At 37.4% G+C, this 26,931-nt stretch overlaps 1 long non-coding RNA gene across 1 annotated transcript in view; it reads left to right on the top strand.

Annotated features, from left to right (window-relative positions):
* The window catches only part of LOC133533385 (uncharacterized), a 247,009-nt gene extending 227,778 nt beyond the window's left edge, over positions 1-19,231 (top strand). The window contains exon 3 of the long non-coding RNA XR_009801865.1: positions 18,965-19,231. This is a non-coding gene — a long non-coding RNA (uncharacterized LOC133533385). The remainder of the gene's footprint in view (positions 1-18,964) is intronic.
* The last annotated feature ends 7,700 nt before the right edge of the window (positions 19,232-26,931 follow it).

Raw genomic sequence — 26,931 nt, 5'->3', positions numbered from 1 at the left:
GCCATCTCAGGCAGAGTTAATGTTCTGTAAAGACCAAAGCAGAATAGCATTTATTATTATTAATTTTGTTTTTCATTGTTTATTTTTAGAAATTCGCTCATTAATTGTTGACAGATTAAATGTTTGTATTTTAAAATGTATATACTAAGTGTCCGTAGCAAGCTCGACTGAATTTCACGTTTTCCTTTCGCATTTTCTCAAAGGTTAGCTGGAAGAGATCCCTTTTAGGGATAAGTTTGCTTGTGTACATAACATTTCTTGTTTTGTTTTGTTTTGTCTGTTTTATGTTAACCTGTTTATGTGCAATAAAGTGACATACATACATACATACAAAAACGGCGTTTCGTTCTTATTTTAAACTTACGTGTTGGATTGTAATGAAACTTTGCACATAAAATGACATGAAGTAGATCTATGCGTGTATTTTATTTAGCTCCAGCTTATAAACAAATGAAATAGAGCAAAAACATGAAAAATTAAATTCGCTGTATTTATATTCTGTAAACTATGGTATCTGAAGCTACATAAACTAATTACAGGCATAGATACCTATACCTTCTAGCTAGCTAGTCGTTTTAAAATGAGAAAATAAAACTATACGTACACAGACGGAAACCTACGTGTTTTACTAGGCATACGGCCATGACTTGGTTTTTCGGTGGTACAAAAGAGATAATGATATTGAGCATATTATTTTTTGTATTATAACTTTCAATACATTGAATAGATAGGTTTATTAGATGGGTCAAAATTCTTTTCGTTGTCTTGTTTTTTGTCCCCAAAAAATATGACTGGGTGCAGCTTTGTGTATGAGATAAAATTTAGTTTTTAATTTTTCTCATGGTAAATGTAATCTACAGCTAAAAAGACATGCAATAGCACTCGTCTTTTTTATTTATGTAATAAAATACAGAAATACAAGCGTTACAGAGTGGTCCAAAACAAGACAACGAAAAGAATTTCGACCCAGATACAATAGATGTCCTGATTGTAAGATGGTAACTGAGAAACAGTTAGTAATTGCCTACTACCTATTTTAGTTATTGAAAAAAAAAAAAAAACATTTTCGGTACAAGCTTTTATCGCTGACTGTCCTTTTCTTTCCACACACAACTAATACTCATCGAGACAATTCCAAAAGCCACAAACACAATTAGGTTGCGTTGTTTTATCACGGAGTTCCTATGGCCACCTCCTGTCTTCATCATCAGATCAGTTCGATTCGATGGTACCATAATATTGCATTGTCACCCGACTTCATGCAAAATTTCAGCTCAAACGAAAACCGGGAAATAGGTCAAATTTAGCATCCAAGATTTGACCCACACAAACATGCATACATACGGCAAGTTAAATAAAAGCTTGTAAAAATGTATCAGTAAAATAGGGAATTGCCATGCAGATCATAATGCATTTTAAAAATTATTTTTTTATCCCGAAATAAATTTATACAGCTGCATATTATCCAAATTGATTTACGTATAGGTACAGTACTCGAACTGATAATATGCATCACGCTGATTACGATCAGTAATTTTACATTCACTTCTTTTGGGCCTTGGCCGACGTACCGTGATTCAGAAATATAACATTCTATCCACCAATGAGAATGATGAAAGTACCTATGTATTGTGCACGGCGTCCGGTTTGATATTCGATTCAAGAAAGTCTTGATTCTTGAGCCGTGCCAAATTAATGCAAGGTTGCCTGTCAATCTATTTAATATGCCCGAATAAAATGCAAATTAACCGTCTAAGCTAAACCTACAGCGAAACAATATGGTAACACCACTATAATCGTCATATTTCCATAGCAACTTTGACGTTTATGGTGGCGTTGATACTTTATCTTGCTTAGATTTTAAGTATATGGCGTACTTTAACATGCTTCATATAATTCAATGTAAGAGAAATAAGTTTACTTACCAGAATTTGAAAAGTAGATTGTATTAGCGGTTACTTTACAGTTAAAGTAACCTTGTTACAATTTGGTTGAAACTCTTAGGAATATAGGCCCTTGAAAGTAGTAAAACCGGGCAGAAATATGTCCAACAGAATTCAAAATTAGTAATTGGTTTTAATTTGTTAACGAAAATCCACTTTAAGTAAACAAGCAATGAATCGGTTCTCCTGTCCCCGAGCATCTTGGACGAGTTCGCAAGGGCTCTTTCGCAAAACTGGTTTGTTAGTCTACGCCACTGCACCGCCCCCGCCGTCTGCCGGCCATGGTTGTGTGCATTTAAGGTCAGGCTTTTGCCTAACTTCATTCGCGATAATAAAATACATGGCTTTATCGTGTTGTTACGCTAATAAAGGATTTTAACATAACGTTCAAGCTTTCGTGTGGCAAATGCTTTAAATATAAACGAGATATGTTTGGAATTTACACAACGATTATTTTACAGTAACCGTGATATTGTGTGGGTGCAATCGAAAATGCAGCTTTGAGAAACTGCAGGGAGAAGGAATTATGTACTTTCATTTTATTCAAAAGCTAGCCCTAATCAACCATCGACGGGTTCATATCGGCTGAAATCGTTAGCTACGATTCTAGTGGAATAGGTGTCCGCAACTTATACTGTAACCATGCCAAAGTTACAGTATTTTTATAGTTGTTTTTATATTGTTTAGCACCTACTACCAAAAATATACTATTAATATCACGAATAGTTCTCATGTCTATTGTAAAATAATAAACTGGCTCTAATTTAAAATTCGTTAATTATGGCTTTAGCATAAACCTATAGTTAGTTTCCGGTTACACATTGCGTAATGTATCACAAATACCATTCGGAAAACAAAATAACATTTTTATCACTTGCCTCTTTATTTGTACTCGAATATTGTTAATCTTAATGTTTACAGATCGTTGCACAGGAGATATTGTACCTGCGTGCGTAAATGATATTCATCTGTGCTGTCGTTTTAACTGGCGTGACAGACTGTTATTGCTCAAATTTACCCAATTCCGGGGTTTTGCTTTGAACTTAGTAAAACATGTTACTCGTAAATTAGCAGAAGCTTTGTTTTTTTAGAAGTGTGGGTATATATAATTGCGATGAGAAAAATAGGTGAGAGGGACAACACCAATTGGGTTTTGCTTTATTTCACGCTGTACCTTCAATAATATAAAACGGTGACCTTGATAAATATAAACAACAATCTAAGTATTTAGTTACTACCATACAATTAGAAACTGGATATTTTTGCCACAAAAATAAGAGACCTGATATGTACATCACGTTATCACTCCTCAAGTGTCTACATATTATCACATCAATGCGGATAGGAAATTGAAAGCTGAAAGTTCTTGAAAAGACTGTCTGAGCATTGACTTCGGACACCAGCCGTCACTGTTATTGAATCTATATTTAGAATATCGAACTTCGAAGTAAGAATTGCTCTCGTAAAATTGTGACACAAGCATATTACGTGATATTTTTTACATTTGCCTTAAATCACGCTGATTTAAGGCAAATGTAAAAAATATCACGTAATATGATATCTGGCAGCTGCGTTTTCCTAATATTATGTTCATACAGAAGTATTTTAATATTTTGGAAATAAAAAAGTGTTTATATAGTTAATCATGAATCCACAGAGAATTATATTGTCTTCAGTATACCTAACTAGATATAAAATGTACGTTTCAATTTGTCATTAAGACAATTTCCATATGAACTAACTCCAATGTGGCACTCTCCGAACGTTCATTAGTTCCAGACTTATAGCTCCATTTCTAATGTCAGAGCATAATGCATGTCTAATTTCACGTTTTCGACTGCTCTGCAGATTAGTGACGTGAATTACGCGGCATAGTTTACGTAGACTGGTGCAAATTAGACAAGTATATGTAGGTAGGCATGTACCGCGTGCGCGTTCGGTGCAAACTGTATTTGCGCGGGCGCCGGAGAAAGTGCACCGGCGCTGCTCCACTTTCCACTTTAGACAAGCGTTATATTTCAATATAATACAGCTACACATTATACTATGCTAAGATAACTTGAAAATAAACGAGTTGCTCTGAATATCCTTCGCTCTACTGCAAGCAATAACGGTATGCGTTCGTATTTGTGATGATGTTGTGTTACACGATACTATTGATATACCTGATATTATGTTAAAGTAGAAATCCTTGGTTGTGGTCTGATTAGTGTGTTGATATCAATTGCATTAGCTGCTGCGCAGATCGGTATCTCGGAACATGTTACTGCCAATGAAACTGGTATTGCATAACGCCTCAGAAACACGGGTAGGTATGTATATTTATACAGTAATTTTCGTACTGTAATTGGCAAAGTTACTTAGTGAGTCTTAAGAAAGAGATTATGAAGTAAGTACTTCTTGGGTAACTGCTTGTGGGCTAGATTTAATGTGCGTGCGGCGCCTCAAGTCTGCGACGGACATGCTCATGAATCCTCTTGCTTTATTGATTATAAACTAGTATAAGTATAGTTCATGTGTTTACTGTCAATTCCTGCCTCCTTTCAACATGAAGAATTGCACTTCAGTTTTAGTACGTTTTATGTATGCTAACCTTATTAACTATATATGATTTGCATTTACCTTTCTGTCTCTCAATCTCGTATGATTGCAAATTGTTTAGAGGGTTTTATTGATATTTCGCCATTTACCTCGCGCATATTTTCCCCATCTAATTAGAAGTTTATGTACCCATACATGCTCGTACGTCGGGTGTCGTATTAGCTAGATTAGCATTAGTTAGCTTGAGCACAGCTAATTCGAGCTCTACAGACAAAATGCAGATAGCGCTGAATAACGTGTATGTATTTAGAAAACATTCGACCTCGTGTTTATAGCTCGTGCGTGCAGATATTTCTCTCTTCATTTGTAAGTACTTAGTTTTTTTATTTGTTTATCGTATGTATCGTAATGAATAATATAGGTCAATCAATATGCTAAAGTCTGGTAACCACTTTAGGTGTCACAAAGTCCAAAATTTTCAGTTTTTTTCAATAATGCATAGGTATACTAAGTGTTGACTGATTACGGAATTGCTCCAAAAAGGGACCTGTTTATTAATAATTATTAAAAAAAATGATACAGAGGGTCCCTGTTTAAGACACCTGTGTTTTTGATGCGTGTTGTACGTACAAGTGCCCAAGGCATGACAAACCTCCGAAGATTTGGTCCAGGAGTCTGTCTTGTTTAATCGCGGCTGCTGCAATCTCCGCTCCACTCCAATGGAGCCATTTGCATGCGCCTCGTGGGCGAGTCCGACTACCCACGGTAACACGGCTCGTAAATTTTGTCCTTTTACTTGCAAGGAGGGATTTTTTTCCCGAGAAGCAGATGCCCATTTTTCCGTAAGGGGCTAATTTATAGGATGTTGCGACAGAAGCTATAAAAGTCTTCGAATTAAAAGTCAGCGTCCGGAATGTGAGCGTTGACCTCTTTTCTAAAGTGGGAGCGAAAACTCTGTTTTTATTCGTATACCTGTCGGCGCCTATGGAGGGTTTGAATTTCATCTCGATGTTTTGTTTAATTAAGTTTTCGTGGTTATTGCAAAAGTTTCACGACAGTCGAGCTTACAGTACACTCCAGTGTGAAGGACTGAATATTATCTATTATTTTAATTAATAAAATACTCAACTGGTAAAAATAAATGGGAAGAATCGCCATAAATTGACCTTGTCATAAAGCCGATTCCGACTACAGCGACAGCATTATATTTCTCAGGTGCGAAACCTAAGCTGGTCCGCCTGCTGGTGCGCCCTCATGTGACTGCAGTAGCCAATCTTCGCATGCAGTACTCGTCCGCACTGAGGGCATGAAAAGACTCCGTGATAGGTTAAGACTGTTTGTATACGGGCGTTCAGAGCATCTCGCTCCTCGAAATCATCAACCTTCAATTTTACCAACCGCCTCCACTCCGGACGCTTCATGTGTCTTTTCTGAACACCTTCAAAACGGAGTGATTGGCCCCCTGGTTTCCATACTTACCTTCAGCTTGTCATACTTTATTCGTTCTAGATATTTCTATACTCAGGATCATTGATTTTTGAGCATGCCTTCAAACCAAATTTTAATTAATTGCAATAGTAATAAATGTGTAAAATCTAAGACAAATCGTTGCTTTGATTTTGACCCAACCGGGATTTGAACCAAGCTTCGTAGGCAGGGTACTATCACTACGGGCTAGTCTAAAGTGGCTGTTAAAAATAGAATTGTCTGGTTGTAATTGAGAGAGTAACGAGCTCGGAATCGATACAATCGGAAAGACCATTCGCGGCATGGGCTCGATTCACTTTCTACTTAACGGGCTCTATTGTTAGTCTCCTCTAATGCATCCAATGTAAATGTCATTCTTCGTGGAAATTACTTATCGGAAAATTTAATTTTGGGGACTGTTATTTATTTCAAGCATCGGGGAGAGCTTAAATGGAGATAAGTAGTTAGTGCCTGTTTAAATTACAAAACACTACTGCCGTAAAAACTGTAAACTTAAAGTCAGAAAATAATTGCGAATAAACAAAGCAATTAATTAGTGTAAAAGTACTTTTATATATTTTAGTTTATTTACTTGAATAAATAAGCTACCTTTGGAAAAAAAATACAGTGGTTAGCAATTAAATACATAACGGACGGGAATGTGTGATGGCGGATGTTACCTGCTATACGTTTGTTTACCTATATAAGTACACCTTCCTTAGTTGTACTTACGTACTTACTACACATTAAGCATGCAGTTGAGCGAAGTGATGCATTTGCACCACGCATAAACTTCTTTTAACAAGTTTCAGTGGTGTATCTTAGTTTTAAGTTCTTTGTGTGATATGTTGTGATATGAATAAATTAAAAAAAAAATACAGTTGTTAGCAATGAAATGCATTTATAAGAATTGGATGGCAGCATTTCCTCGCTGAATCGCAACGCTTATTCGTTGAGCGAGGAAGCTGCCAGCTCTTTTGTCCCCTGTAACGTCAACCAGCCGTTTGGCCAAATCATTAAAAATGCTCTGAGCTCCCGGGCCCCACGGACCGAGGGTCTCGACACCGAAAGGAGCAAAGTTATAATTGGCGTCGAGACCCCTGTATTTCCTCCTTTTGAGGGTCTCGGCAGCCTCGGCAGCCGCACCCGCTTTCTTTGTAGTACCGTGAAGGTGAGACGGTGCCAGTGTGTCCACGCAGGTCGCGTCCCACACCAACACTCGTCCCATCCTCCACGGTATCAGTGACATACCATCAGGTCTCTTGCCATCGTCCCGGGCTATACCGGCTGGCTCAAGTATCGCAGGCACGTTGACGGTGACAAGAGACCTGCGGATAAAGTCGTTGAGCGCGGCGTGACGTGACAATCGCCCCGCGCTTCGCTGGCAAGACAGACCATGACGCCCCCGCTCGTCCACGTCACTCCCACAGTGGCATTTATGCGGTGCACAGATTGATACCCCCAGGCGCAGCCCAACTGCAACACGGAGGGTGTTTCCATCTAGATGAGTGCCAGTGTTGGGAGAGGGATATGCGTTGAGCCAGTGGCCAGCCTCCCTACAACCAACTGCTATCAAACGAGCTCGTTCATCTCCTTCACTGTTATCTAGACATGTGGTATATGTTATTTTCGATAAAGCATCGTCCCAGCTCCTCTGTGATTTTGGATTATATGGAGGGTCATGTCCCGGGCAGGCAGACAGCCAGGCATTTCTAGCATCGTCCAGGTCTGAGATCTCAAAGTTTGTGAGTAAAGCCCTTAGGATTTTTCCTATGAGATCAGCAGAGCTGTGAACAGATGATAGAAATGCCGGCAGTGATACGCTAGAAATTCTGCGTAACCCCAATCCGCCATACCGAACGGGTAGAGACGCTTGTACCCATGATTGATCGGAGAGCTTTAAATTAAGAATGCGCTCTATGTTAATCTTGACTAAGGAGTCTACTAAAGAGCTGGCAGCTTCCTCGCTCAACGAATAAGCGTTGCGATTCAGCGAGGAAATGCTGCCAGTATCTTTGGCACTATGCCCCAGGGGCCCTCTTTAGATATAGATTTTTAGTTTTTAATTAGTTTAAGTTTCTATTGTACTTTTATTCACATTTTATTATCGTTATTGCTAAATTGTGTTATTTAAATAAATTAACCTGCAGAATTGGATTAATATTCATATTTTGACATGTGTTTAATAAATTGTAGAATTGTCATGTACTTGAATATACTTTAGAAATGTTATGTACTTAAATAAATTGTAGAAATGTTATGCTAATGCGGAATGTCGCACGGTGTGTCGCGGAATGTTTTTATTTTCTTAAAAATCCCCATTGATTACAAGAGCACGTTACCTATCTTCATTCACACTACACCTAATGTTAGGTAGGTGGGTACTAGTATTTATTCAATGAACACGTTTTATTCTAAGAAAAGACCAGTACGTTTATGTTACAGTGGTCGATGTTGCAATAACCGCACTGACTCATACTTTTGGCTATTACGGCTCCAAGGCTAAGTGAGCCACTGCATATTGCCCGAGTTAAATAGTTTCCACTGCTATCAAATTGCAGTATTAAACAAGATTGTAACTTAGTCGGCGTTGAAATTAGGACCTTCACAAACTACTGGCCTCTTATTTAATTATACGACTGTTTCAATAATCTCATGTTCTCGCTTCGGTGGTCAGTTAGTTAGGCTTGGAGTTGGAATTGGTTTAGTTAGGTGATTTGTTTCGCGACGGTTTACATGGTATACAAAAGAATTGAATGCCACGCTGCCTAAGTGGGAGAGAACAAAGAAGCACACCCTTAAAACGGATTCACGAACCGCGACGAGGAGACTCACTCGATTACTCAGCGTGTAATTTTGTATCAGGCCGGAGACTTGTGTAATAAGATTAATAAGTCTATCAATAAATATTTATAGGAGGCATGTTTTTGGTCGTTCCGCACCGACCAACACTAAAACAACTCGTAGGCTGTCTAACTTTTAACTTTGTTAGCGTTGAAACAATCCCAAATCAGCTTAATTTAAGTACTTATTTTGTGTCCGTTTTTTGTGCAGATATTCCCATTTATTTCGTAGTTTTACTTAGCTTCGAACATCTAAATAATCCATAATGACTGTTTACGAATGGAATAGAAAATTACTTTGTCAAAAAATTACTTAGTAAAATAAAGTTCTCGTTGAAAAAAAAAAAGATTTATTATGCGGTTGCAGAGACTATCTGACAGTTGACAGAAACAGGCAGCAAAGAGCAACTAGAGTGTTTTGTATGTTTATTTATTACGTACTATTTTCCTGAAACATAACTTCAATACAATTTACAAAGTATAAAATGAGGAATATAAATAAATACATACCAACCTTCTTACTCAGTCTGTTGAACAAACTGTTATGACGACGTCATTCGTATCAAATAAAAAGCGTTGTTCAAGGACTCACGCTTAGTCATCTGGCCGGCCATCAAGTCAATTTAAGGCGTAGTTTCTATTTGTAGCCTAAATCTGATACGATGCGTTCGCAAACAGATTAGTTGGCATGCAATTAGAGTGCTAGGCTTGCGGTGCCCGCTAAGTGCCACCCGGCGGATTACGCCTTCGTGTTTGCTCACCGTCGAAGTGGACGTTTAGCGATCACCTCTCTAATACGCTTTGTTTGTTTATAGATGACTGAATCATTGATTAGCCTGGGCCAAACCTAACCACAATGACTAAAATTTATCAGTTGAAACTATAAACTCTATAAAGTATAGAGTATTTTTTTATTAAGATTGATTCTGAGTTTGCTTACATGATGGCCCAAAAATACGTTGAACTTTTTAAACTGATTGATAATTTTAACATACGTTTGCGTTTGTGTATCATAGCTAAAGGATAATAAAATTTGAAAATAGTACATTTTGTTTTATAAGTTAACCATACTTTGTATCGGGTGTTTCGGCCCAGTGTCGCAGTCAGAGTGTTAAATGATTGTAGTTTTGCTTTAAATTACATTTTGTAAAATTTGTATAAGTAAGAAAAAGATTCTTGAATATTATTTGGCAACGTAATTTTGGTCCAACCTGTATTACACTTAGTTTCATAAAATCTGGACGACAATAATTGACGACTTAGGCTAGGTTCAGTAGGTCCAGGGAGGGGAAACCTTAGTAAGGAAAAAGGAATATTTAAGTAAAAGTGGTAGATATTAGTAAAAACTACTGCCTGATTAATTATTGGGATCAGAGACTAAGCAGACCATTCGCTCTTTTGGGACCCAACAACAATCGAGTTAAAATGGGGGATAGAAATTAAAAAAAAAAAAACAATTTTCAGTGTGACTGGTTAATATTTCTGAAATGTATTTGCTATTACAGAAAATAAACCAGATAATCAATAAAAAGCAACATTTACGCGTTTTGCAAAAATAACCAACATTCGACGCCATTAAATAAGATAAGCGAGTAGCGATCATATATAGTATCGCAATGTTATGATTGAAATACATTAAATGTAATGATTTAAGTTGCAGAGTTCAAGTGCTCCACATGGCGGACTGAATGCGACTAATTAGAAGCATACATAGCCGTACAGGTCGCCATTAAGTTGTATTTAAGAGTCAATCACCTTGCAGCGGGGGCGAGCACGTGGGCTCGTTGCCAATGAACTTGAAACGACAAATGCCTTGCATGCTAATATTGCTAAGCCTACCGCGGAGTGTAATTGATTCCCCTTGCACGAGACGAAATTAGTGTATTTCACGCGTAGAAGCGATGGTGGTCCATAGTTCAGACGTTCGAATTTCATAATCTTAAACCGAAACGGGACTTAATCGCTACTTTTATCACTTGGCCTGACGTTTCGAACGTGACATTACGTTCGTGGTTACAGGCAGACGACGAGGTGTTGTATCAGCATCTTTTTAGCTGCGCGGGTTTTTGAGAACTACCCGCACTTGATTATTCACTTGTAAGCAATTCAATTCAATTTATTTTCAGAACACGTGTACGTTACATAGCATATGCAACATAATATGTTCGAATTTAAATCTGGAAGTGAATCTGATATTTGTTTACCCTAGCTTTTCGGTGACGCAAAAACATCGTAAAGAAACCTGCATATAAGTAGCACTTTAGGCCAGAGTGGGGGACTATAACCCATCTCTCTTGTGTATGAGGCCTGTGATTAGCACGTATATCGGTTGAGATTATTAGTTAAACTACCTTAAATTTCAGTTCAACCAAATAAACACCAACTGTTACATTTATGCAACAAAACATAATAACATAATGTACCGTGTCTCGAAATAACTAACAAGCAGCAAGCCTTGCGCTCCATGAAACAATAAAGTCCCTGATTTATCTTAACCGCCTGTTTGTTTGCATCCGTATGAGGATAATGTTTCTGAAAAAGGTATCAACGTGATTAAAGTGTTAAGTTGATGTTACAATAGGGAAGAAGCTAGGTTACTTATCCAATTACTAATTCAGCACAAAAAAGTTCTTATGTGTGTAAGTCGGCACACATAAATTATTTAATCTAAGATTGTCATAAATGTTTTTCAATTTTCGCAAAATACGTTATCAATCAACATCGTAGATATAAAATGAAGCAGGCGGCAAAAATAATTTTGGCTGACTTAAAGTTATATTGTTCTAACAGAATTCAAGGATACGTAAAAGCTGAAAATTTATGTCATATCCATGGCATCCATTTCCCAGCAGCACGCAAATTTTACGGCTGTTACGGGCACGCACTCCATACAACATAAACATCAAATTATAAAAATTAAGGCCTTTTGTAAATGTCTTACTTGTAGCAAAATATCAAAATTGGAAAAGGTTAATTTGCTTATTCATACCAATGCATCTCCTAGGTTTGTATGTCTCGGTACCTCATACCTCGTTGTGTGATTCAGCTAATTATTTAGCAATGTTAAAGTAGATTGCACTTAGATAAAGTATAGTACCTGGGCGACCGAGCGTTGCTCGGTTATAACTATTTATTGTAATATGGTGGTGTATAGGTGATAATCTTAACTACATTTTTTTCCTAAATTAAACTTGTCTAAAACAATAAAAATTAAAAAATTATATATAAAATTGAACATATAAAAAAAAAAAAAAAACAAAAAAGTTAGTCACCGGGCGAGATTCGAACCCGTAACACTCGTTTAGCAGTCCGCGTCTTAACCCGCTGGACCAGACGGACAGTGGCCGGCAACACGAAATTAGGCCGTTTCCGAGATCCCGGAAATATATATATTTATATATATATACAAGAATTGCTCGTTTAAAGGTATAAGATTTAATTTATTTATTACCTTGCAAATTGTTACCAACATGTTACTTCTTGTCTGCAATCGTTACTCACCGGTTTCGAATAATTGTGTTTTTATGGAATAGTGACCAAATTAGGTTCGAGTTAATTGTTACGCGTGGGTGCGGCGACGATTCTGTTCTCTTCCACTTGGTGTTTATCGATTAGTTAAGAATCCGCGCCCATGGGCCAACTTATGTCATTTGGCCGGGAGTCAAGGCCGGCGCTGCGCGGCGCGCCGGTGCCGGCCCGGCCTTATTTGGAGATTGGTGGGCGCCAGTTTTACGACTTTGCCTTTTTTCCTACGACCCGTTTCCATGTTGGCTACACTAGATAAAACATCTGTATGAGAGCTGTAGACAGACGAAACATTGACCTTTGTCAGGCGCGTCTCGTTCACCTTGTGCAAGGGCGGCGACAAACTTTTCAAAATCGTTTAATTACCTACTTAATATCATAAAAAAATATTGACCTATTTCTTTTACTGCATAAACGGAGTAACTCAACTGGCCCATTTATACAGGCTATTTTTATCGTACTGTCACAGAGGGGTAGCGGAACATTCGGAAATATTAACTATTCGTGACGGTAGCGGGCCCTGTTGGCTGGAAAAATGGAACGTGACATTTTAAATTTGGCGCGTTGCTCGCGACATTAATCTGGCGCGTCGTCGCCCTCGCCGTGCCGTGCGTGGCCTAATCCGCGCTCCCAGAACGACCCGGGAAGATGGAAAAATCTCGAAAGACTCACATCAAATTACCAGCTTTAAAGCGTAGTGAATTCCCCTGGGCCCTAGATGACACACCTTGCCTTTCAGGAACGCCCCCTAAATAACGCGGCGGTGTCCTTCGGGAAGTTTGGAAGGTTCACGCGCGCACGTGCTTTTGTCATACTTTTGTCGAGTTTTACCTACGACGTGCCGCGCACATCGATTGAGTTCCGAAAGCGCGTACACACACAACTTCACTAATTCTATTTAAAGTTTTTAGGGGAACACAAAAGTTGGAACCCTTGTTAAAACACTTCCTGGGTTAGTATATTTTTAATTCGCTTATGTCACAGTAAGTCCCTTTATGTTTTCCTGTATTTTAAGTAGTGGACCCCAACGTTGGGTTGCTATTAAGGGTCACTGAATCCCTGCCTTAATTGGATTATCTCATATTATTCACTATCCATGAATGTTGACAATCTTTATAAGTTTTTGGTCAGAATAAGTATAACTACATGGATATTTACTCTTAATTTAATCTGCATCACGCAAAAGGTTACATTTAATTTTAATGATGGAAATGTGAACCTATCTATAAGTGGAGTATGGTGGGATTAAAATCGTACAGTAAGAAAGAACAAATCTAATACATTATCATCTTGTAGGCGGGTTGACATAAAAAACTTCATTATACCTATTTCTTTAAAATTAACTTAGCAGAATATTCAAGAAACTTTTAATTTTGACAGTAACTACCTACTATGCAAAATTCCATTAACAAGATATGATTGCAAGCTAACTTGTTATTGTTACTTTCCATCTAAATAGAACCTACTTGCAAGTCTTGCAACAGTGACAAAATGTCTGAAACTCAAATTATCATTGGCCAATTCATCTGTTGTAGATGCTCATATACATCAGATTCTGTAAACTAACAACTGATTCAATTAAGTAAGTACGTATACTTCAGATTGTATTGATACATTTACCAATTTAATTATTAATATATCATATAATATCTCAAGATTCAAGGGCTATTGACGTCACTTAGAAAGTATTTAAAAATACAGGGTGTTTATTTAGTCACCGCTGCAATAATTTACGGGGTGTGGATATATAGGTCATACTGAGTAACTTTTACTATGGAACCAACCCCGAAATCGCGAAAAAAATTGGCTGTTTCATTTTGATTGTCTGACTTTAACATTTATAAAAAAATTACTCTATGGGAGAGTATTTTTTTTTTTTCGCGATATCGGGTCCCATAGTAAAAGTTGCTCAGTATGACCTATATATTCACCCCGTAAATCATTGCAGATAACTAAAGAAGCATCCTGTATGTATCTGTTATGTGCAAAATATAAAAAAAGGGACAATATACAGTCTATTATTATATTAAATATGAAATACAAAAGATGTACCGCAACAAAAAGACCTGGAGCTTCATACTCGTAACTATAAATTATGTTAACTGAAAATGATGATTTTAAAGGGCATTTAAAAATACGTGTTCTTACACCTGCTTGAGGATAATAATAAAAATTAAAGACCATATACAACCGAGCTAATTGGATTTAACTAATATTTTCTTTATGTAAAAAATTATATTAAGTAAACCTGCAAATACATAGTCGGACCTAACTTACTTTGAATGGCATTTGCTAACCAAAGTGTGCTATTGCCATTATAAACGTTTCTATGAAAATATGGCCTTTATAATGTCCCTTAAGCAAGTAAGCCAAGCTTAGACAGAATCTATGAATTTTTTATTACTTGTTTAAATTCAATCTATAATTGACCATATTGTATAAAAACATTTTTATGAAGCTTTAAAATATTTTCATGAATTTCATAGAATTACTAAAATTAATTATCATAAAAAGGCCTCACCGTAAACTCCTCGCTATTAGTAGCAGTGAATATTTTAACCTAAATTAACAAAGTCGTTAACCTACTTATGATAAAGCCTGCGCTAAGCAAACCCAATTTCAAATGTCAAAGTCAAGTCAACTCAATAATATGAAAGATAGCAACAAAACATTTGTTAGTCAGCGGCCTTTGTCTCGCTGAGCCAACTAAGCTTTCAAATGCCGCCGCTTCAGACGTTCGCTGAAAAGGCGCACAACACGTTAGCTGCGCCGATACCGCCGAACTTGCACACTTGCGGCTCACGCGGCTTACTTTAACTTATCCTCGCCACTCCGACGGTTATTAGCCCAACGTGAACGTTTTCACGTTTAGACACTAATTTAGACTAAGACTTAGTTACCTCTCCTTTTATTCTGGTCTAAAATAACTAGATGTAGATTACTGATGTTTCTTGCATTAGATAGTCTTTTCTCCTCGGCCTTATTTTAAATAGAATTTATATAAGAATTATTACTTAAATATAATTTTATATATTATTATCGCTAAAATATACCACTATACGATTCTGAATATGGTTTTGAGTGTTTCCTACTTGTTAAACTACGTACAGAGCTCGCTAGGCAGCTATCGTGTTACATAAAATTGAATTTCCCGCGACTTGTCGGCTCCGCAATGAATTCAACAATAATTAGAGTTGGTGCGAGAGAGCGTTCGCGGAGCTTACCGGCGGATGTCACAAATCCTAGCCGAGGGCCGGGGCGTGTAATGCAAATAACTGTGTTTACCTGGCCCCACCCGCCGCCGCCAATGTTGCGCGATTCATAATAACGGCTTTTATTTCCGTAACTAGCTGCGACGCTCTCATTTTGTCGGTTAACGCGCATTGTGTCACCGCGGCGAAACGAATGCCGCTCCGTAATGGAGTTTTTCGACTCTGCTTTGTTACATTTCTTGTTACAAAATGTGATTATGTAACTAGAGTAGCGACGCGAACGTACTGCAAATACCACAGGAGTAATACATTAAAACTCTCGATTCGGGGTATTACAACTAAACTTTGCACATTTGCGACGAGATATTTGCCTTAAGACTGTTAATTTATTTGAACCGGTTCTCAAGTTCCTCAATGAATTACTATATCTGAGCTTGAATGTTATAATTATTATTTATTGTCCCATTTATTTAGCGGAACAACTGTTCTGTGGGTAAGGCGACGCCAATGTGCGAATGATGACACCCTCGAACAACACGCGCACGAGCAAGTAGTGTTAACGACGATATCCAGTTTCATGCGAAAGAGTTAAATATTCCACCTACGATATACCCATCCGACGTTGATAATATACCTTTTAACTTACGGAAATCTTACTGGCATAAAAATAGTCTGAAGTTCAAATAGCAAATTTTCTACGACTCGGGAATGATTAAAATATGATTAAAAAATGAGATTCTCGCGTTCAAATTTACATACCTATTTCAAGGTCCATTGTCGTTGTTGTTGTCATAGAGTAATCCCAAAGGTGGCCCGACAAGCATAAAAAACTATTTTATTTACTTATGGAGATTACACAAAAGAACAAAATTGTCATAGTCAAGCAGCAGCCCATATCAGATATTAAACACACTAGAAAAGACCGGACAAGTACGAGTCGGACTCGCCCACCGAGGCTTCCGTACTTTTTAGTTTTTTTTTTATTATAGCGGCAACAGAAATACGTCATCTGTGAAAATTTCAGCCGTCTAACTATCACGGTTCATGATACAGCCTGGTGACAGACGGACAGACAGACAGGCGGACGGACAGCGGAGTCTTAGTAATAGGGACCCGTTTAACCCTTTGGGAATGGAACCCTAAAAAAAGGACACCTGAATCAATCATTTTTTTAAACCTATATCAATCAATCAATATCAATATTTATCAATCATTTTTTTAAACCTATATCTTGGAAATTGCTGTCCTTATTTTCAAGCATTTCTTAAAGCTTCCAACGGTAGTGTTTATTTAGCATTATAATATTTTTAAATAATATTTCTATATTGGAATAATACCTAGCTACATAGCACAGCGACGTACACGCGCTCCAAACTTCAATTTGAAGCAAACTCCGCAAGAAGCCACGTTTAAGGGCTATTGCGAGTTTAACATTGCTATAATTTGCCGGGCATATTGGAAAACTTGTAATTGGCTTAGTTTTATATTCGCACAGCAGTGTGTGGGCTAAACTTAAATAATATCATATAGGATTGATATTAAATTGAAAATTAATACGAGTATTACACGGATCGTTTTAAATTGAAATAGAAAACATGGTTTTTTAAAGCAAATATATCGAAAGAAAATTTAAACGTCAATTTAGGGTGTCTTTATTTTAGACTACGTGTGGACTTTGATAAACAGCATGGTCAGCAAAAACAAAATATATTCTGCATTAGGAACTAACAAAATACAAATATTTGATTGGATTGGATACCACAGCCTTTATATTTACCTGAAGTAAATATTTACGTTGCTTTCAAGCTATCCAACGTACCAAACACATTTAAAATGTATTTAGGCCATTTTAAGATAAGATGCATCTTTTTTCTTTTGGTATACATATAGATATTATTATCTTCATTAACCTATACAAAAAATTTAACAAGCAATTAGGGTCCGACCCAAGCGGGATTTTGCACCGAAACCGAAGGTTCGGTTTAGACTCAGAAACCGTAACCGAAACGTTTATAGACGTGTTAAAATCGATAAAAAGATGTCGGTGGCCTTCCTTTTAGACATACTCATATTTTGCACAACGAAACGCCAATTAGAAGTCATTGGTCATTATAGAAAACTAGCCTAACCAGATCCGAAAGTAAAAAGTAGTTGGCCGAACGGTTCGTCAGTTTTTGGCCGAAACCGAGACTTCGATCAGACACTACACTACACAGTGATGTGCTAAGAAGCCTGAAATATGTATTTTATTATTTCTAACAAGAAGTCCCTTCCCTATATCAATTTTCAGACCTCTAGCATCAAAATTGTTGCGGAAGTTTCATATAAACTTTCATCCCCTAGTTTAAGGGATTGGGGGTTAAAAAATTATAAGTTTTAGATTTTTTTGTTGTTTGTAGTACAAATATAGCTTACATACCAAATTTCAGCTTTCTAGGACTTCGGGAAGTACCCTAGAATTTTGATGATCATCAGTGAGCGAGTGAGTGACGAAATCGGGGTTTTTAGATATCAATAAAATCTAAAGTAAAAGAGATATGCAATTTAAACTTTTTATGCTTAATAAATCCACTATCGACATCATATCCCGAGAGTTTAGTTTATCTGGTTTAATCAAAACAAAAAAAAAACAACGAAGCGCTTCTTGAAAACTTCTACATAGGTCCTTGCACTTCGCTTGGCACGTCTTGGCGGGGGTACTACCGTGTTCCCAGGTAGTAGGTTTGAATTAAGAGACATTTCAATTATTTATCCTTCTAGGCCTAGTCGGTAGTGATCCTGCCTGCGAAGCAGGTGGTCCCGGATTTGAATCCTGGTAAAGGCATTTATTTGTGTGTTTATCACAGATTTGTTCAAGAGTTATGGGTGTTTTATATGTATTTAAGTATTTATCTGTTTGTATATATTAAATGTATTTCGTCGTCTAGTACCCAAAACACAAGCCTTATTGAGCATACAGGTCTATTTGTCTATAAGTCCCATAATAATTATTTAATTATTTTACGGGAAATATAATCGATGCCCATCTTCCAAAAATGCATTTGTATATTCTCAATTATAATAGCTGATTCAGCGGCATGATCTCACTACTCTCGCGAGCACCGCTGCATTGGCTCCGAAATAAAACCAGCCTTTGAATGCGTAATGTTCGCTATAAAATGTTTAGCTCTTTCGCGCCACAGCTTTGCCCAAGAGTATTACAGTCATGTTTTAATGCGCACTGTCTAACCTCATTCTGTAACAGCGATGCAAATTTTGTAACACAAAGTACCCTGTGATATATTTGAAAAATGCTTGACCTCCAAAATTGTTATGAAAGATAAATATTAATTTATTTGTACATTCAGTGCGGACTGTATACGTATACAAATGTGTTATAAAATTAGTGAATAGTTTTGTAACTTTACTTATAAGTATTGTTTTTTGTTTTCAGATTTTGGCCCGGAGTCATATCATTATATAGGAGCTAACTTAAAAGTAAGTGCTATACATAAACAATGCAGGCTCTCACACTTGGGCAATTTGGGCAACAGGGTTCTAAATCGGTCTCCAGTACGACCAATGTTTTTGTATCTTAGTCTGCCTGAAAAATTATTTCGTATTTTAATATCTTGCCGTGTCTGCGTGTCATATTTTTCATGATTACTCTCTTGGCCAAAATACCAAGATCTTTTCCGCTTATCTTTCGTAACTTTTGCTCAGCAAAATGGCTCAAGATTCCTCGATATTTATCTCGGAGCGTTTTCTTGTTAATCTTCACCTTAATATACTCATACCTACAGTACCTACTACGAGTAGCTGTTAGTGATTACAATATACATTCTTAGTCTATTATTACCACAATATAACGTAAGATATATTTACAGAAAGGAAAGTTAATAACATTTTACCCTCTTTGTACAGTCCCTGAACTGAACAGGCAGATTTTGTTCAGATATTTGTTGAACACCTTGGCCCCTCCGATGAATCGCGACTGTATTATTAATGGCTATTAAGCCAAGAAATGTGTGCAATTATTCAAACATTTTTCCCGCTTGACCTTCCCACGTGTGTGTTTGAATTGTCTGAACGAGTAGAAAGGTCGTCATGCGGGCTCTCATTGTTTTTGTGTTGTGGCACACACGAGCCCGCACTAGAGCACAATCCCCGAGAAACACGAGCCAATTGTCCAGGGCTCCGAGGCGGTCCGCATTAATAAATGCCAGATTGCCTCTCCACTCGACGTCAAGCTACATACCTGTGCCACTATTGTACCTCCAATTGCTCTCTGTTTATATTACAAAGTCCGTGTACCTCGTATTCGCACTCTCTCACTTCAATATCACTCCGAGCTAAATTGTAGTGTACATAGCAAGACATGGAGTGACCCTACGGATGCGAGCGGAAGCTATACTCTGGATAAATCTTAGATTTTAGTTAATTCAGATGAAGAATAATCTTTGGTCTCCTGTTTTTAAGGTAAAAAATCGACATACATTAATAAATACGTTATCCTATTTTTTCTGTATTAAGTATGTACGGACTAGATGTTATTTCATACGTACGAACTTATGATAATTGTAATGCGTAGCGTACCTACGTTATTTGTTGTAATTAATGTATGAAACCACTTTCTGTACTCTGACAGTATTGGCAGTGAGTGTGTGATCCTATCCCAGTAATATCCTTGCAAACAAACTTGGTCCAACCAGTTTTACAATTTCTGTTTTAGAATAACGAAACTTTTCATACCAGTATTAGTCTGTTTTATGTCCCAAACATTCTTCAAGCAATTTGATTTCGAAAATGTATTCGGCAACATAATAATTTGTCTATAACAGATGAAATGGTTGCGGGCGGGAACAACCCCTGCTCGTTTCGGTATTCTTTGGGGTAAAACAGTATCCTATATTTATTATCCACGGGCCGTTAGAGTTTTACGAGCTTTAGAGGTGGTCCGGGAACAAAATTCTATCTTCTAGCGTAGAAATCTAAAGGTTCTAGTGCGCCATTTCAAACTTTGATATCTAAATACTGAAACCATATTCTCAGCCATGCATTCGAGTGAAACACGGAGTGTTTTAAAAACGCATAAAATATGAATATTATGTCATCCTCGTATCAATTTAATATGCCCAGTGAAACGAAAGTAGCTATGTACTATTAGTCAATGAATAATCAATGTGCGCTATGATAAACGATTCATTTTGAAAACTCGAAATATTTCTGTTTAAGAATAGAGTACAAAGAGATGTCATCCTCGAAACTTTGTCGATGGACGCTGAAACCTTAAAACCCCTTACTGTAGTTCATGTCCGCACTTGGCAGGAAAGTGGAAGTAACATGAGAGAACTTTCCACTCGAGGTGCAGTCGTACTTACCTTGTCTGGAAAAGGATCAAAATGGCGGTGCATTCACCGCAATGTATTATGCAGTCCCGGAGCCGAGGTGCTTGTGTAAGCGGCTCGGAATCACTTCCACTCCCGTCGTGGAACACTGCGATTCCTTGAGGATTTACTATTCCAAAAGTTAAAAGAAGCATTTCGATTCCGATATCTTTCGTAAATTACTTGCCATTGATATATTCGATGAACGTTACCTGCTGCACTGCTTTGAGCGGTCGCTTTGACTAGAGCTTCGTTTTATTTAGTAAAACTTAAGAATGTAGCGTATTTTCTTAAGTTTCACAGTGAGGAAAGAGCGTTTTCATAAAAAAAAACTACTGATTAAATTTGTTTTTTGTTTGCTAGGTAGGTAATGCGAAATTAAAAGCACAAACTCTTGTCAAAAAAGTGACTATATCTTAATTTTGCGGGCGAGAAAGCATATAGGTTAGTGACCAAGTTTTCGTAGCGTCATGTTTGTTGTTATTGGCAGCAGTATTTACTTGTAGCGCAGTATCCTGTATTAGCATTAATGGTATCTAATAATCAAATTACATCAACCAAATGCCATTTATGTTTCGGCAACAAAGGCTTCTAAGAAAGACACGGAAGCCAATTCGAACTTACATTTGGATATCTAGGTAAATGATGTCATAATAAGATTATAAAGTTCGAATCGTCCTCACGACCTATGGCCAGTGGTGCTACGGCGTAGCGCGGCCTGTGCCTTTCGTAGCAACCTGCTAGCAAATGCCTTGACATTATCTTCGTTTAGTGCATACATTTTTTTCTTAAATTGAGTTATTATTAGATGGATTTGCTCAAAATGCGGATTATTTTACAAGGTTTTATGTAGTTGTCTGTATATTTGTAATCTAGCTAAATTAGACCTACTTCCCATTATTCGAATGAGCTGAAACGTATCATACCTAGTTATGTCACTTAGGCGACAGTACAATATTATGGTACCATCGAGCTGATCTGATGATGAAGACCGGGTGGCCTTGGAATGTCTGTGATAAAACCACAATCAGTGTCATTGTTTCGGTTAGTTAGAATTGTCTCGATGAGTAGGTAGTATTACTTGACTATTGAAAACTAAATAGGTATAGTCAGCGATAAATGCTTTTATTAACGATAAAACTTATTAGTTGTTCGCTTGAGTCGGAAAGTAATATGACACCATTGAATGGGTGGTCCAATTGTCTCAATTGAGTGTACCAGTCTTGGAGTCCCTTATGCTACAACAGTAACGCCTGATATGTAGAAAGATATGTTTTCAGAAAGTTTTGAATAAATATTTTTAGCAATGATTTCATGGTAGACTACTAATATTGATGCCTCTTAGGCCAACGATGAGATATCTAAACTGTAACTAAAGAGTAATGAACCAACTACTTATCTCATGAGACCCATTTAGATTTACAAGGTAAAATTATAACTCTTCATGTTTACACGAAACATAATTTTAACAAGCCCATGTGTCTGGTCGTGTCATGCGGTGGTTCCGTTGGCTAATCGTGTCTAATTTCCTACACGTCGGTCGTTGTAGTAGCTAGGAAGCACGAATGAGATTGCGGGCTGGCGTGTCATTCTCCGGTACTCGCGCTATACCACAGCCAGCGTAACGTATACGGAATGAAATCTGGACAAAGTTTTGAACATGTAAAAAGTAAATAAACTGAAATTACATCTAACCGACAATTTTTAGTCTATATATAAGTCAATTGATCCGGTAAGTTGCATTGGCATTGGATTCTTTCTCTTGAAATTGTGGTCAACCTAGAAGAACAACTTCGCGAAACTGAATGTAATTCCTCCAGTACTAATTCCTATGCCGAAAGCGGATATGGAGGAACATTTTTTGAAAACGGGTTACAGCTAAACGTCTGTTTATATTATTTTTGCGTCCTTTTTTTTTTGCAAAAACTACTGCTAGAAAGTCTGGTTCAGGGAAATATTCCAACACCAGCCAGTGTTCTGGGAGAGATCGATTAAGGAAAAATGACGGCTCGCTGAGTCAAAAATCTTACAGGTCACGAGAACAATTCAAATGTGGCAGTAAAACTATTTAAAAATATCTTGAAGATATGGGCATCGGCAAACGTTCAAGAAATGTTAAGCCCACCGTCTCCAAAAAAATTAAAAATAACTGAAAATGCGGGTACGATATTTGGTCAAAAATGCAAAAAAACTGCTGTTTTGCATAATATGATTTATGACATGGTGACGAATCATGTCATTTAAAATTAAATTCGTGGCAAGGTAACTATTAATTTAGTAATAACTATTAATTAACTATTAAACAAGGGCGAGAATGTGAAATATGTCGAGCATACAAAGTTTACTAAAAAAGTTTTCCTATGGAAGATAAAATTTGAACTAAAAATATGCCAACATTTATGCTGTCGACAGCCATAGCCTTAACTATAACTTCCGGTAGTTAAAAAAAATAACCATGTTATTTTTATTGATTACGACGTTGTTTCTTGGCCTTTACGAATAGCCACTTTGTTCCCTTATGTTTGCTATTAATCCATTTTCAATTGTGGCATTCTTAATACACTGGCGATAAATTATTTCAGTTTTGTTAATAAGATTTTGGGCTTACTAAAATTGAAAGACGAGAATAGCTTAATATATATATATATATAACTATTAATTAACTATTAAACAAGGGCGAGAATGTGAAATATGTCGAGCATACAAAGTTTACTAAAAAAGGTTTCCTAGGGAAGATAAAATTTGAACTAAAAATATGCCATCATTTATGCTGTCGACAGCCATAGCCTTAACTATAACTTCCGGTAGTTAAAAAAATAACCATGTTATTTTTATTGATTACGACGTTGTTTCTTGGCCTTTACGCATAGCCACTGTGTTCCCTTATGTTTGCTATTAATCCATTGTCAATTGTGGCATTCTTAATACACTGGCGATAAATTATTTCAGTTTTGTTAATAAGGTTTTGGGCTTACTAAAATTGAAAGACGAGAATAGTTAATATATATATAATATATATATATATATATTCATTTTGAATGAATTTAGGATTTATAAAATTTTAATAATCGTTTGATGACACCCTTACACTAAATAACACCCGATGTACGATAACACCTTAAAGTCTTTAATTGAATGTGCTCTCACTTTAGCAAGCTTTACAGTAAGCGAAAGTCAATTTAGTTAAATCGCAATGAACGGCTTTTCGAACGAATAGAGGTCCTTTATCGCGTTTCACGCAAGTTTCCTCGGGCCGCTCTCTACTTACACGATTAATTTGAGTCGATAAATCCGCATTAAAAGCGGGGCCCGGCCCAGCCAACCGCGCCGCTCTGTGTAAGTAGCCGCCATTCCGACCTTTTGTTCTCGTTCCGCTCTCTTCTCCACACTTCTACCGACCTGTTTATTTATCTATTAACGTTTTTCTCTCGGGTAAAGTGTAACATTGACGTTATCAAGGAGGAAATTGGTAAAGTCGAAGCTCCAGTTTGATTCGAGCGCGAGTAGGGCGGGCGCGATGGTCGGCGTCGGCGGTTCGCGGCGGGTGCGTCACTAGCCGCCGAGACAGACAGGCAGCGCGCGCGGCGCCTTGAAGCCCATTAGACGTCTGCCCGAAGCGGAACGCTCGATAAACTTGTAAAAACGCCTTCTACCCATTTAATTTTATACCCTCGCTTAAGCGTTGCTATTGGCAGATTTCCTCCTACTTTTTATAGGCCCGTCATTAACTGTATCGTGCGTTTATTATTTTGTGCTTGTTTTTAAGCTAAATTTACTCGTTAACCACCCTGCTGTGTTTTTTAATCAAGGGATATACCAAAATATATTCAATGTACAATTTAAATCCATATACATATAAATTAAAAATAAACATTAACATCGAATCGGGAATAATTATGTTTCTATGGACTTGATATAAGATTTAATTTCGCCTGGCCGATGTTAATTGTATTTGCACTAACCCTATAAAGATAAGCATTATAAATCTAAGTACTACACCTGTATAAATTGCTTTTTCCACTCTATATAATTGTATATTTACGTGTTCCCGTTTTTCCAGCTTGGTTACGAAAATTTACAACTGCAAATGTGCAAATTTGTATTATCTGTTTGTCGTATAAATTGGTACCTTTTGATGATATTTAATTATTATCTTGAAAGTCGAAATATGAATAACAATAAATGTTCACATTCAAAAGCTCACGCCGCGGGTCGAGGGAAGAACGCTAATATGGATACATAATATTTATTACCTCAAGTGATAAACTTTATGTTGCGGTAAGAGTTTTATTCCTCCTGAGAATCTTCTGTATATCGTTCTTTTTCATTGAATTTGGTGACACGTAGTCCGTAGATAAGTACTTATTATTAATAAATCAATTGCCTGCTTCAGATGAGATGTGTATTAAAAAGTTAATTGCTTTTGACCATGCATGTTCATGCATACGAAAGTTACCTACTTATAAGAAATCTGAATGTTTGATTTGATATAAATATAGGTTACGAAAGCAAAGAAAACGAAATAATGAGTCCACGTATGTCGTTTGATGAATTTATAAAACTATTACGTTCTGAATTGTTGTTTAAATCATTATAGCTATGTTTTAATTTATTATTAAATCATTCTACTTGAAGTAAGTTACCACATAGGAAAGTGATGAAAATAGACTTCCAAGATTTGCACGCTTGTACTACACGCAAGAGAAAAAATACTTTTAATAGTTACTTAGCAACATAATGTGTGCTCGTGTCAATCTAAAAAGTAGAAAAAGTCCCGAGTTTTCCCAGCACTTTAATTAACTAGAAAATGTATCAGGGCACGTACGAAAAGATGTATATTCAGGGACTCGTGCTATATAATTCGTTGGAAATATTCGCATTTTCCCTTCGGCGAGACGTTATCGCGGATGGCCCTCTCAACGCTCACGCGGGGGCGGCGCGGGCGCTCCCCGCAGGGACTTAATTTGTTGCTCTCCTGGCGCCTAGCATCTCACTTTCAAACGGCGTAACGCGACCTTAACGCGCGCCCTTGCCGTGTGTAGACCTCGTGTAAACACTATGGAACTCCCAAACGTTGTTATACATATCAGTTCAACATTACAATTTCATACAGATTACGTACTCGTTTTCCTGATGAATCGATGTATCTATTATTAGCGAAGTATACGAGCACGCAGCAACTTAAGTGTTTCTTATAACAAGAATCTGAAGATACTTACCTTGAAGCGACTGCATGTATAAAGCTGACTTGAATGCCGGCATGATCTTTTAGACACTCTAAAGTGGTATTCGATGCTTACTCATAGATCAAGCTTGCCATATTGAAAGTTTAATGCGGCGTCGATCCGTGTCGCGCTTGAAGCACGACAATCTAATCACAATGCCATAAAGGAGTGCACCGTAAAATATTTATGGGTACCGGAGCAGGCACGGCGCGTACCCGGCGCTACCGCGAGCCATACCGTCTCGACCGACATTATTAAACAGAACCTGTATAATGTTGATAGACAACTGACATCACTTGCCGTGCTTTACGCGGCTAACTTTTACTTAATGTAGCTATTTAGTTTATGGCCTTTAAGTAGGAACCGTTTAAGTAGAATGAGGTGACTCCTGAATATGATTAAATTTTACATAAGACTTGATGAGTCGGGGGCTCAATTAACGAAGTCCGGGGACCGTCGGCCGCTCAGCTCGTTATACACCCCGTGCAAATTGGCGCCGACCACTGACTGTAACGATAATGATGCCCTGCGAGTGGCACCTACCCTACATCCACTAACCGAACCTAACTCATCTCATGGGGAGTCCTAAAAGCTACTTTATATGATGGAGCTACGCATTTGGCAGTCACACAAAACTCGGTGGTTTTTGCGGCACATAAACAACCCACACACGTGCCACCAACCGCGTATCGATTGATTTAACTTAAAATGCACAGTTTTCAGGCGTGATGTCGATTAGTTTCCGCCAAATTTTCCACTGCGGGCGCTTGGCAACCGCGCGCTGTGGTACACCACAATCACCCATTCAA

This window comes from Cydia pomonella, unplaced genomic scaffold (assembly GCF_033807575.1).
Source record: "Cydia pomonella isolate Wapato2018A unplaced genomic scaffold, ilCydPomo1 PGA_scaffold_161, whole genome shotgun sequence".
NCBI classification, from domain to species: Eukaryota; Metazoa; Arthropoda; class Insecta; order Lepidoptera; family Tortricidae; genus Cydia; species Cydia pomonella.
The sequence above is the reverse complement of the archived record's forward strand: the minus strand, read 5'-3'. Positions and strand labels throughout refer to the sequence as shown.